Below are 13,278 nucleotides of genomic sequence, written 5' to 3'. Positions count from 1 at the left end.
CCAGAGGAACCCAGGAAGCCTGAACCTTCACAGACGTCGGCAGCCTTCTTGCTCCAACACCTGAAAATAGACTTTGGTGAGGGAAGTAGCTTATGCTTTATGGCCTGGTATCTGTAAGCTCCTACCCCAAATAAATGCCCTTTATAAGAACCAACAAATTTTTGGTATTTTGCATCAGTACCCCTTTGGCTGACTAATACAACAATATTTAAATTAATCAATGCTTATGTGAAGTTCTATACCTCAGTAATCAATATTCAAGAAATTTCTATTGTAAAATCTTTTCAAATACTAAATAGAACTTATTGACCTGGCCCATGCTGGGACTGAATTTAACACAAGTAGGGCATTTTTTGTTTATGTTACTAGTGTATGTCTTACTCTAAAATATTGTTCAGAAGTAGAAAATAGAGTAGAAGTGATACATGAAAATATGAAAAACTTCCATTCTCATTCTATAAATATTTGCTGATGGGTCATCACTCATATACTTGAAAAAAATTGCAAGATGTATTCACAAAATCTTGAGTTAGTACACAAGCATTTTGTGTTTTTTTTGAGTCATCCATTTGTGAAGAAACATTGAAGAATCTTATTTCGTAAAATGTTAGATCAATCCAATCACTCATATGCAAGCTTGAAAAATGAAAAACCAAAAATTTAATTGATGCATAAAAGATTGCACTGCTATAACTGCTATTATTAGTGGCAAGCCCGCAATTAGGAACCCCACTTTCTGAATCAAATTGAATTATCCACTATTCTGTGATTAATTCTTTTTTGTTTCAGACCTCTACCTCAAAAGTAGATTATACCCATGCAGACCCCTCACAACTTTGGTACTAGGCAAGAAATCCTGCCAAAGATGAAGAAAAACAGAGGAAGATTCTGTAACAGCAATAAGGAATTTATTAATAAATCCGAAGTTTAAGTCAGTGCTTCGAACTGAGGATACCTCTTCAATTTCCTGTTCAAGAGAATGCCACCCATTTGCATGGACATCTGATGGAGCTGCACAATTTACCCTGCTTTATAGAAAATGACTTAAAAGGAGCTCTGAGCCAGTTTATAGAAGAAGAGTCCCTCAGAGACTATGACAGAGATGCTGAAGCGTCTCTGGAAGCTGTGAAATCAGGTGAGGTAGATTTACATCAGTTGGCAAACACATGGGCTACAGCTTATGCTGAGACCACATTAGAGCATGCAATTTGCAAATGTGTACCATGACCTAGTCCATTCTCCCGCCGCCAAAATGCTTCTACATTTGGGACATAATTACTTTGTTAGTATGATTGGTGAAAGAGATGTGGAGCTGAAAAAATTAAGTGAGAGACAAGGTATTGAAATGGAAAAAGCGAAGCAGGAATTGGGAAAAATCACTGACAGATCAAGATGTGAATGCACTGGCTGCTCAGCATTTTGAAAACAAGACAGAGAATAAGTGGATGAATGAATCAAAACAATCAACTGCCATCCAACAGCAAGAGTATTAGGAATGGGTGATAAAATCTCATCGAGACCTGAAAAACCCCAACAACAGCTCCCTCATCAAGGAAATGAAAGCTCAGGCAAGCCAGTTCAGAGAATCTGTAAAAGCAAATGGAAGGATTTACGAGGAACAGAGAAAGTTAGAAGAAAGTTCTACCATTCACTTAGGAGCCCATGATGAAACCCATGCATAATTTGAGATTGCTGAGAGCAGATACGCTAGACTTCTGTAAGCATAAACGAAATTATTGAAGTGTTGTGCAACTCCACTGGCTCCCAACAGCGCTGTCACATTATTCCACATCTCTAAGTAGCCTGGTTTTAATAGTAGGTAGTCGAATCAATTCATATAGTGGTATTATTAATAAAAGAGATTTTGCCACAGTTTGCCAAGAGTGTGCTGACTTCCATTTTCCCTGAATTGAAGAGCAACTGGAAGTTGTCCAGCAGGTGGTACTTTATGCTAGAACCCAGCACAAGAATAAGTTGAAAGAATCACATGATTCTGGACACCAAAATAGAGGAAATGATGGTAAGACTAAGAATTCTAATAGAAACTATTTAAATATTTTCCCGGGAGAATTTTATATTACACGGCATTCTGATCTCTCAGAAATCCATATTGCTTTCCATCTATGTGCGATAAAACAATGTGAAATCAGGAAATATCAGTGCTTGTGATCCTGCCATTATGGGACTCCAAAATATTCTCAAGGTTTGCTGCACCTGTGACATCACAACAATAAGCATTCCTCTCTTGAGGTGCATGATAGCATGATAGGTCAGAGGAAATGACTATACCCCGGTGCTTAAGGAGAGCAGAACTTGTGTTTAAGTGTGTCAAAGGTTTCATGTTGGAAATGACTTTATGGGATAGAGGAATTTCTAAGACAGTATAATTTCTGGTACCACAGAGTATCTTTGAAGAAATGTTTTATCGATTTAGTAACATGTTCCCTCAGATCTTCGGAGGATCATCAATACTCACTCCGAAATCCAAGCACTAAACTCATATAGATTGGCAAGCTGGCAGAAGAGGATTGTTATACTCCAGGATTTGAGCTCTGCTGCAACTCTGTCAAGTAAAAGATACCCAGGGAAAGAATCTGTAACCCATGTCACAAATCAAATCATGATATATGTCTATTAAACATTCCAAAAATGTATATATTACACAAAATAATGATCAGCCCCCTAACTTATCACTTATTCTTAAAATCTCTTCATGCAAGGGTATCTCTCTTTCCTACAATTGCATCCTGTGAATATTAAAATTTAAAAACTTCCACTGTAAAGGAAACCATTTACTACATTTTCATGAAGACATTTAACTTTGTCAAAAGACTTGAATCACATTAGGCCTATGCTAGGCTTAGCTGAGCATGCAAATAAAATTTTCCTTCTACCATATTTATCAAATGAAATTGAGAAAGCACTGAAAAATACATTACAAATATGGATTTCTTATGAAAACTTTTTTGTAGAACTGAAAGTATATGAAACAAACAAACAAAAAAAGCTTATTCCACTTCAGAAATGCAAGATACTTCTTAGTTTGTGAGACCCAATTGTGAGATTAGTGGGAACCCCAAGTAATGTCTGCTTTCTTGTTCAGATTTACTGATCCCTTCTCATTAGTAAGTCAGTAATCAATACCAAATACCAAAACAACCATATGCCCTCCCAATCTTATCTTTGGTCACATCTTGTAAAATGGAAAAGAAGTGGAAGGCGGAAAGTGAGTTTTGAGGACTGTCTTTGAACTTCTCCTTAACTCTATTTCTTAAATCAAAACAGAAAATCTGTAGTTTAGTTAATAGTAATTTGCTAATTTTATTTACACAATTTTGACAAATGTACTGTGGTCATGTAAGACATTAACATTAGGAAAAACTGGGTGGTGGGTATAGAGGAACTCTCTGTTCTCTTTGCAGCTTTTGTGAAGATATAAAATGATTCCAAAATAAAAGTTTGTTTCAAGCAAAACCAAACAAAAAACCATAGTGGCAGGCACTGAGTGAAACTTGAGGACTGGAGATAAGTATGCTTCCCGTCACTGACGTGGGTTAACAATGCTGTGAGGTCCAGGTATTTTAAGAGACCATAGAGATGAAACTTTAACTTTTCTCTCATAATTTGTTTGTGGTTAACAATTCCCCTTGTATATGTATAGCAGTAAATATAACACCTTACAAATACTTTGGTTCTCAGTTGTCATACATAAACATATACCCACACACAAACACATGTACTTCCTCAGACTTCTGATACATATATTGGTATCTCTCAGCCAACTCTGCTACTAGTGTAATCCCATGCCTGAGTCCCTTGTCAAGAAGACTCAAAGGGGCAGAGTTGCTCTCACATTGTGTCCCATAGCATTCAGTTTCCCACTGCCTTGCTTCTCCCAGCCAATCACCCATTGCCTTGCAAAGAACAAGAATCACATTGGTTTTCCACCTTTCACCCTGGTTTTCATTTGCTAAAGGGCTGCCAATGCAAAATACCAGAAACGTATTGGCTTTTATAAAGGGTCTTTATTTGGAATAAAAACTTAGAGTTCCAAGGCTGTGAAAAGTCCAACTCAAGGCACTATAAGAGGTGATTTCTCACCAAAGCCAGCTGCCATGTGTTGAAGCAAGATGGAGGGTGATCTCTCTGTGGTCTCTCCTTCCCCTCTAGGTTTACTCTCTTGGGCTCAGCTGCTCTACTTTCTTCTTGATTTAAGCTGCAAGCTGGCATAGGGCTTGTCTCTTAGGGCTTCCTGTATCAGTTTCAACTGTTCCACTCTCTTCCCAAGTTCAGCTGTAAGCTCTCAGGCATATAGCAGGGCTGGTCTCATTTTGAGCTACATCTGAGCCTAGCCTCTTGAGCTTCATGCTTAAGTGACCCTCTCTCTTAGATGACAGGTTTAAACATGGCAGTTCCTCTTATTCCTTGTCTGTCTGTGTGAGTCCATTTTTCTTAGATCCAGCAAGGGGACCTAAATCACACCCCACTTATGTAATCAAATCAAAAGTCTTAAAGCTATCTCATCAAGTAATCTAATCAAAGACACCTCAACTGAATTTAATGCAGTCAAAGAGTATCACACCTACAGGAATAGATTCATTTACAAATATAATCTTTCTCTTTTGGGGATTCATAAAATAATTTCAAACTGCCACAACCCTTATTAAGTTCAAGAGGATTAAGTGGGCCTTCAGGATCATGGAGGAAGAGGAAACAAACTTTAAGTGTAATGTTTTTATGCTTGGAATTTACATTAGTAATCACTTGATCATCATTACAGAAGCAATCAGATTCTAAATACCAAGATATGCCAGGTTTACATTGTGCATTTTGGTAATTCTTCTATTTTCACTGAAATACCTTATAATGCTTTTAGGACACATTTTCCCACCTGAAGTAACAGTGGGCCCTGGAAATGCAACTTACTTAATAATGGTTTCACCAAAGCCAAATTTAAAATGATTATTTAAAATGATTACCTTGTTATAAGCAATGTAGTATAGCAGAAAGGGCATGGATATTTAGGTGAGAAAGTTATGGGTTTGTATCACAGTTCTAATACTTTCTAAAGGAAGAGAGAAATTTGCTCAACTTTTATGTGTTGAAACCCATCAGTTAAAAAAAAATCATTAAGAGATATAAATGAAAATAATGTTTTATGAAAGCCTACCAAAATCCTTGGTATTTCACATTGGCTGCTGTCACAAATATTGTTGGTACTCCACCTATATTCCTTCAACTTGTATGATTTCCATCACTAGGATCTGTAACTCATTGCGTGGTGCTTTCTTCCAAGCTGAAGATGGTTCCTCTGCTAGCAGGTGTGTCACTTGTGAATGTTTTCCAGCAACAGTCCTCAATCGATGATGGATGATAATTGGTGCATATATCTCCCTGCTCCAAAAGGTATGTGTGTTCTACACTGGTCCCAGAGACTCTCCAATGGGATTAAATTCCAATTGCCCAGAGTGGTAACTTGCTTGATTATGTGTACTTCATTGGCAATCAAAATAGCACCTTCCCTATACATGGTGGGTATTAGGAAATACCTTGAGACAACTGAATATGAAAGTACAACATACCAAAAACTTATGGGATGCAGCAAAAGCAGTGCTGAGATGGAAATGTATAGCTCTAAATGCTTAGAAAAGAAGAAATATTCCAAATCAGAGATCCAACCTCAAAACTGGAAGAACTAGACAAAGAACAAACTAAACTAAAAGAGAGAAGAAAAGAAATAGCAAGGATTAGGGTGCACATGAATGAAATAGAGAATGAAAAACAACAGAGACTCAAAAAAATCAAATTTGGTTCTTTGAAAAGATCAATAAAATTGGAAAACCTTTAGCTAGACTGACAAAGGAAAACAAGAAAAAGGATTCAAATAACTCAAATCAGAAATGAGAAGTTACATTGCTACTGATGCTACAGAAATAAAAAGACTTTAAGAGGATACTGTGAAGGGCTGTACACCAACAAATTGGATAACCTAGATGAAATGGACAAATTCCTAGAAACACACAAAGTACCTACACTGACTCAAGAAGAAACAGAGGATCTCAACAAACCAATAACTAGTAAAGAGATGGACTCAATAATCAAAAACTCCCCAACAATGAAAAACCAAGTTAAAGATAGCTCCACTGGGGAATTTTACCAAACATTCCAAGAAGAATTACCACCAATCCTGCTCAAATTCTCCCCCAAAAATTGAAGAGGAGGTCACACACCCTAACTCATTCAGAGAGACCAAAACCATCCTCATGTCAAAGCCAGATAAAGATACCATGAGAAAAGAAAATTAAAGACCAATATCTCTTATGAACATAGATGGAAAAATTCTTCATCATAATACTAGCAACCAAATCCAACAGCACATTAAAAAATTATTCACCATGATCAAGTGGGATTTATCTTAAGTAAGCAAGGTGGTTCAACATAAGAAAATCCATTAATGTAAAACACTACATTAACATAATGAGGAAAAAAACAGATGATCATCTCAACTGACATGGAAAAGGCATTTGAGAAAATCCAGTGCCTCTTGATAAAAATTTTTAAAAATTTTTAAAAACTTAGAAAACTTGGAATAGAAGGAAAGTGCCTCAGCACAAAAAACACCATACATGAAAAAACTACAACTAACATCATATTTAATGATGAAAGAATAAAAGTGTCCTTCTAAGATCAGAAACAAGACAAGGATGCTTGCTGGCACCACTGTTATTCAACATTATATTAGAAGTTCTAGCCAGAGCAATTAGGCAAGAAAAATAAATGAAAAACATCAAAATTGGAAAATAAGAAGTAAAACTTTTACTGTTTATAGATAACATGATCCTATATTCAGAAAATCCAGAAAAATACATAAACTTTCTAAAGCTAATAAATAAATTCAGCAAATTGGCAGAATACAGGATCAACATCAGAAAAGCAGGAGTGTTTCTATATAAACTAGTAATGAACAATCTGAAGAAGAAATCAAGAAAAAAATTCCACTTATAATAGTAACTAAAAGAATAAAATCTCTAGGAATAAATCTAACCAAGGATGTAAAGGACTTGTACAGAGAAACTGCATAACATTACTAAAATAAAATTTTAAAAGGACTGAAAAATGGAAAGAAATTCTGTGTTCATGGATTAGAAAACTAAATATTGTTAAGATGTCAAAACTTTTCAAAGAAATTTACAGATTCAGTGCAACTTCAATCAAAATTCAAGTAACCTTCTTTGCAGAAATAAAAAAGCCAATCATCAAATTCATATGGAAAGATAAGAGGCTCCCATTAGCCAAAGCCATTTTGAAAAACAAGAACGAATTTGGATCTTAAAACTTTTACAAAATTACAGTAATAACAATGACATGGGACTGGCACAAGGACAGACATATAGATGGAACTGAATTGAGAGTTTAGAAATCACCCTTCATATTTATAGCCAACTGATTTTTGACAAGGGTGCCAAGTCCACTCAATTGAAAAAGAATAGTCTCTTCAAAAAATGGTGCTTTGAAAACTGTATATCCATATGCAAAAACGAAAGTAAACCCAAAATGTATCAAAGACCTAATCTAAGAGCCAGAACTATAAAACTCCTCAAAGAAAACATAGGGAAGCATCTTCTGGACCTTGTATTAGGCAATGGTTTCTTGGACGTTACACCCAAAGCACAAGCAACAAAAGAAAATATAGATAAATGGGACCTCCTCAAAATTAAAAATTTTCCTTCATCAAAGGACTTTATCGTGAATATAAAAGTTGAACCTACACAATGGGAGAAAATATTTCAAAATCACATACTCAATAAAGGTATAATATTGAGAATATTTAAAGGAATCCTATAACTCAACAACAAAAAGGCAAGCAACCGAATTTTTTAAATGGGCAAAAGACTTAAGCAGACCTTTCTCCAAAGAAGACATACAAATGGCCAAACGAAATATGAAAAGATGCTCAGACATTAGTCACTAGAGAAATGAAAATCAAAACCACAATGAGATACCGTTTCGCACCCACTAGATTAACTACTGTTAAAAAACGGAATTACAAGTATTTGAGAGGATGTGGAAAAATAAGAACACTAATGCATTTTTGGAGTGACTATAAAATGGTGTGCCACCATGGAAGACAGTTTGGTGATTCCTCAGAAAGTTAAATACAGAATGACCCTATAATCTGGCAATCCCACTATCAGGTATATACCCAAAATTATTAAAAGCAGGGACTCAAACTGATACTTGCACACTGATGTTCATAGAGGCATCATTCACAATTGCCCAAAGATGCAAGGAACTCAGGTTTCCATCAGCTGACGAATGGGTAAAGAAACTGTGGTGTATACACACAATGGAATATTATTCAGCTGCAACAAGGAATGAAGTTTGATATTTGGAACAACATGGATGAACCTTGAAGACATCAGTTGAACGAAGTAAGCCAGACACAAAAAGACAAGTGTTATATGATCTCACTGATATGAGATAATTAGAATGAGCAAATTCATAGAGTCAGAAACTAGAAAATGGATTACCAGGGACTGAGGTCAGGGTAGGGAATTGGAAGTTAATGCTTAAATTTTACAGATTTTCTATTTCAAATGATGAAAAAGTTTTGGTAGTGGATGGTCAAGAAGGTAGCACAACACTGTGAATATATAACAGCACTGAAATATATCTGAAAGTGACTGAAAATGGAAATTGTATGTTGTAACTATATTACCAGGAAAATTTTTTTTTTAAATCCCTAAGACTAGGCAACACAAACAGTGAACCCTAAAGTAAACTTTTGACTATAGTTAATAGTGCAATTATAAAAATGTTCCTTCATCAATTGCAACAAATGCACCATTAACAAGAGGGTGGTATATGGGAACTCTTTATTTTATGCATGATTTTTCTGTAACCCTGCAACTCCTCTAATAAAAAAAAAATCAATAAAAACCAAAAGAAAGTCATTCTGTCTTTGTGATTGATTGCCTATTTATTCTACAAATCTATTTTATTCATCTAATCCATTTTAGCAATGATGGGATTATTTTTATCTTTTTTTTCATCAAATAGCTGTATTCGGTATGTTTAGATTCGACTTTATATTCTGTATGCTCTTTCTTCAAAATGTTCTTCAGTAAAATAAAATTTAGCCAAAGCAGAGTATTCTAGGACATCCCTTCCTTTAGAGACATGAGTTCCTCTGGCATAAAAAAATTAGAATCCACATTGGTTAAATTGCGTCTTCTGTAAGTACAGTGACATGTTGTCTTGTTAGACTGGAACATGTGCTCTCATTTCGGACGAGCTGTTCTGTGAAAAATTTTTATTTAGTTCATATAGCCAATCCCCGGATTTGTGGGTGCTGCCTCATTCTGTTACCTTTTTTTTTTTTCCTTCATCACTATTGCTTCTGCTCCGCCAGCTGTAGCAGCGTTTAGTAGCAACCCTTTCTTAAAAAAACAAGATTTCTCAAAATAGAACAATCAGCTAGACAGAAAAGAGAAATCAACAAAAGTAAGTGTGTGGCCCGTCTGGGATTTGCTCCTTGAACAAATTCAGGGCCGCCCAACCAAACACATATGAAAATGAATAGACATTCGGTGAGAATATCATGTGCACATCCTAACAAACCTTTATCCCATTTCGTTAAGGAAAGCAAATTATATGAAATCTGATACGGTTCAGAGCACAGGCATATGTTTCACTTTTGTTCAAATTAAGGGAATTGAGTAAATATATTGGCTAGATTTGCTTTCTGTTCGCCTTTTTTAAATGAGAAAACATTAGGCTCTTTAAGCAAATTAATATTTTAATACAACTTATGATCAGCAGATGGGTCCAGTTGTTTATTCATGGTCTGAGTGTACAGCTGGTTTAGCCGAGAGGAAGCAGGGACTTCGTTATTACTTTTTCCTCTGTGCATCAACTAAAACAAAAATTAGGTCATCCGACGTTTGCTCTTTGGACAAAGAGATAATTTTTCAGCTACTCAGACTTTGCTACATTAGCAGGAATGACCCATATGGAAGAAAGCAACAAGCCCTTCTAATTTCTCTTTTGTCAAGCAGCGATGATATCCTCCTTCAGAGCACAACTTGGAAGATGCCTGGAAAACAGCCAGACCACAAGTTATCCAACTTCTTCTTGCTGCCTGTCACGACACTGCTCCGCGGAAGTCTCCATCCCGAGTTTGACAATAAATTAAGATGCTGTCTCTGCTTCCTGAGAGTACCTCTAAGTCTTGACTCTTCCTCCAGAACATATGACCTTACTAGTAATAATTTTTAAGCACACACACCTGATAGACTTGTGTGATATCCTTAATTTATCTTGGATAAATTTGTTCCTCAATCTTTTTTCCACGAGGCATTAAATTAGCAGTTTTACCATATCACACTTTCTCACTTCCTCCTTCCCCTCACTTGAAATTCCAGGGCAGAGCTTCCTAATCTGGATCCTTGCACCACACAAGTACGAAAGGGCCACGGACACCTGACAAAACCATGGGTATATGTATGTTCTAGATAAACATTTATCTGGAAAAAGGAGCCATGTCTTTCTTCAGACTGAAAAACGGGTATATAACTCCTAGACTTTCTCCCTCACTTATCTATGAGCTAGGAAATGCTCAATTTTATCTCATGTCACCTGTGGGTTCTGCTGAATAAATTTGGTCATCACCTTCCTTTTTCCATTAAAATTCACTGCTGACCTCATATTTTTCTCTCACCTTTTTGAAGTTCATGCTTTCTCTAACAATTTAACAGAAGAGAGAGAAAGGAGACATTAAGCACTAAATCACTGCCAGGAATCTGGCTTGATATTTTCTTCGCCTGGCATCTTATATTTAATGCCACAGCAACCTTACAAAGTAGACAGTATCCCTGTTTTTACAAATGAGAACTACTGCTCAAAAAGAGTAATTATTCCTTCAGCATAAATGCCAGGGTCCAGATTTGAATCTCTGTTTGATTCAACAGTTGGGTCCTTCCATAAAGCCCTTCCGGCCAGGGTAAATGAGTATGACTTCCTAATGGCAAGACCTTTCCCAACTCCCATATTTGATCATTGTTCTCCATCACTCAAAATATCATTTTACAACTCTGTGCATAAACCTAGTACAAATATGTTTGCATATTTACAAATGCATGTGTTGATACATCTGCATCAATGTTGTCATTTTTCACCTAATACCTTCACAGGAGGCAAGTTCAATTTTTAAAATAATATTTATTAAATCGTACAATTGTTGGGTGCTTTGCTAAGTTCTAGAATAGTGGTTCTCCACTGTAAGCTTCACATTAGAATCTTCTGGAAAACTTTTAAAAAATGCTAATGCCTGAGATCAGCACCAGAAATTCTGATTCGGTTAATGTGCAGTGGAACTTGGGCAGAGTATTTTTCAAAGTTTTTCCAGCTGCAGGCAAGCATTGGGAACCACCATTCCAAAGCAGTGGTTCTCCAAGCGTGGTCCCCAGACCAGCACTATCTGTATCACTTGGGCACTTGAGCATCCCTCAAAACTTCCAACCTACTGTCGGAAACTCCAGCAGCAGGGCACAGCGATCTGTCTTTAATAAACCCTCTGTATGTTTCTGATGCATACTGAAGATCGCATACTTCTCTAGAGACGTCAGATGAATAAGGTCCAGTCCTTGTCACTAAGCCTTTTTCTTGAGTCTCTAGGAATTCCCAGTCGTTTCAAATTTGCATTGTAATTACCTAACACAGTTCCACAATCTACAGCTTTGGTTCATGATGATGGTATTATCATTACTTAAAAAGTATAACAGTGTTTCATCTCTTCTTGGGGAGCTATTAAATGAAGTGTTCATGAGAAAGTAGTGGTTGGTGAGTAACATCCATTAACAAAAATCTTGTGAACTGTATGGGTTGGCTTCACTCTCCCAGGGTTTTAAAATGCACACACACATGCAAAGAAGAAGGGGGGGGGGGGCGGGATTTTAAAATTTAAAATCTTAAAAGGGAAATATTCCCAATAAAGGATTATAAAATAGCCTTTGTGATGCCTTCCATTCTAGATAATGGAATTATTATTAATATATTCCCTATTTTCTCATCTTTATTTAACATAGCATTATCATGAAATAGTTGTTGGGGTTATCTGATTCTATTACAGGCATCTCTTAGTTGCCCAAAGTTTTCCATCCACCCCCAAATGGCACGAGGTTACAGAGAAAGCCTCCTAAGTGAGGTAGCATGAGTAGAGACCTAAAGGTCAACTCGATATTAGCCCAAGTGGCTAAGAAGAGGAAAGATTGTAGTACAGGGCGGAAATACAGCCTATCTCACCTGTCTGAGGTCTAGAATTTTGTGTTTGATATATTTTTTACCATGCAGGGTTTTAAAATGTCTACTGCCCCCCTTATTAAAATTCCCCTTGAGAAATGCACCCACTGGCTAGTGAAATGGGCAAGACTGTATCAGTCTACCAAAGGGGTGCTGATGCAAAATACCAGAAATCTCTTGGCTTTTATAAAGGATATTTCTTTGGGGTAAAAGCTTACAGTCCCAAGGCCATGGAAGGTCCAACTCAAGGTACCGTAAGAGGTACTTTCTCCTCAAAGCCAGCTGTCATGTGATGAAGCAAGATGGCGGGCGATCTCTGCTGGTTTCAACCTTCCCCTCTGGACTTCTCTTCCTCTTGAGGCTCCATGGGCCCAGCTTCTTCCTCATCTCAGCTGTAGGCTGGCAGAGGGCTGGTCTCTCAGGGCTTCCTGCATCCGTCTCGGCTCTCGTCCCAAGGTCAGCCTGTACACTATCAGGCAAAAGGTCCATCTTTCTCCAGGGCTGTAGTTGTTTGGGCCTTCTCCTTTCCGTCACACAGCAGGATCAAAAATTATAAAGTTCTAACGTCTTTGTGTCTTCTTGTGTCTGCCTGTCCATGTGCGTGTCCAGCAAGTGGGTGGGGACTCAACCTGAATCCCGCCTTGCCGATATAGTCAATTTTTTTTAAAAAAATCTGGACTCAGTCTTAACAGGTAATCCAAATCAGAGAAACCTCAGCCAAATTTAATGCACTCAAAGGGCGTCACACCCAGAGGAATAATCAGTTTATAAACATCATCCTCTTTTGGAGATTCATAGAATGATCTCACACTGTCACAAAGACCGTCACTGAGGGTAGCAGTCCCTGTTTCTGCCTCGGCAGTCTACTTCTGGCATTGGGGTAACCTGTTCAGCTTTGGACACCAGTCCCCTCTCGAGAGCCTATTTCTCCGCTGTGTTCTATAGAGAAAAAGTATCTTTTTTTCTTTCCTTTATAGC

At 37.1% G+C, this 13,278-nt stretch overlaps 1 protein-coding gene and 1 pseudogene across 1 annotated transcript in view; both read left to right on the top strand.

Annotated features, from left to right (window-relative positions):
• KCNH8 (potassium voltage-gated channel subfamily H member 8) overlaps window positions 1–13,278 on the top strand; it is a 407,588-nt gene that overhangs the window by 298,702 nt on the left and 95,608 nt on the right. The window lies entirely within an intron of this gene.
• LOC101415706 (FERRY endosomal RAB5 effector complex subunit 3-like) lies at window positions 866–2,495 on the top strand (annotated as a pseudogene).

The sequence above is a fragment of the Dasypus novemcinctus genome, chromosome 31 (genome assembly GCF_030445035.2).
Source record: "Dasypus novemcinctus isolate mDasNov1 chromosome 31, mDasNov1.1.hap2, whole genome shotgun sequence".
NCBI classification, from domain to species: domain Eukaryota; kingdom Metazoa; phylum Chordata; class Mammalia; order Cingulata; family Dasypodidae; genus Dasypus; species Dasypus novemcinctus.
The sequence above is the reverse complement of the archived record's forward strand: the minus strand, read 5'-3'. Positions and strand labels throughout refer to the sequence as shown.